General features: G+C 51.1%; 1 protein-coding gene across 1 annotated transcript in view; it reads left to right on the forward strand.

The window, feature by feature from the left end:
• Positions 1–1,091, forward strand: part of LOC101358658 (protein sidekick-2) — a 173,934-nt gene that overhangs the window by 161,201 nt on the left and 11,642 nt on the right. The gene's annotated exons all lie outside the window — the stretch shown is intronic.

Raw genomic sequence — 1,091 nt, forward strand, 5'->3', positions numbered from 1 at the left:
AATCAACACCCATGGAAGCAGCAGTCAAGAAATCAAAAGATGCATTGCACTGGGCAAATCTGCTGCAAAAGACCTCTTTAAAGTGTTAAAAAGGAAAGATGTCACCTTGAAGACTAAGGTGCGCCTGACCCAAGCCATGTGTTTCCAGTCATCTCATATGCATGCAAAAGCTGGACAATGACTAAGGAAGACTGAAAAAGAATTGACGCCTTTGAATTGTGGTATTGGCGAAGAATATTGAATATACCATGGACTACCAAAAGAATGAACAAATCTGTCTTGGAAGAAATGCAACCAGAATGCTCCTTAGAAGCAAGGATGGCAAGACTACATCTCACATACTTTGGACATGTTATCAGGAGGGACCAGTGCCTGGAAAAGGACATCATGCTTGGTAAAGTAGAAGTTCACCGAAAAAGAGGAAGTCCCTCAACAAGACAGATTGACACAGTGGCTGCAACAATGGGCTCAAGCATAACAATTGTGAGGATGGTGCAGGACGGGGCAGTGTGTCGTTCTGTGGTACATGGGGTCACTATGAATCGGAACCGACTTGACAGCACCTAACAACAAAAATCTGCCCTCTTCCTCCTCATCCAGGAAAGAAGGGGCACTCTACAGCATAGAAGCCCTCTCTCCAGGCCCTAATTTATACTGTTCTCGAACAGTCTCCTTCCACTCAGCCCTAAGTCTCCACTGGCAGCATCACCCTCAAGGGCAGCCTCTGAAAGCAACCAAGGGAAGGGAACAAGCCTGCGGTCCACCCGCTGTGGCCGGCCAGACTGCCCTTTTCCAAGGACAGGGGCAGCTGCTGGGGCCCACCCAGCCCTCACCTGATGTGACATGGCAGTTTTATGTTCCAGGAGCTCCAGAGAGACTGGGGGGCTACACCAAAGGGGCTCTGTCTCCGGCCTCAGCCCCTATTAACATTCAGGCCTCATCTGTGGAGGCGTGCAGGGAGCCGGCCTCTCCCAGGCCCAGAGCACAAAGCGCCTCTGTCTCTGGCGCCAAGGGGAGAAGTAATGTGTGTGTTCCATCAGGAGGAAAGAGGGAGGGGCCGCCATCACAGGCCTGCCAGGCTGAGCTCTCAT

Source organism: Trichechus manatus, unplaced genomic scaffold, assembly GCF_000243295.1.
Source record: "Trichechus manatus latirostris isolate Lorelei unplaced genomic scaffold, TriManLat1.0 scaffold00028, whole genome shotgun sequence".
Lineage (NCBI taxonomy): Eukaryota > Metazoa > Chordata > Mammalia > Sirenia > Trichechidae > Trichechus > Trichechus manatus.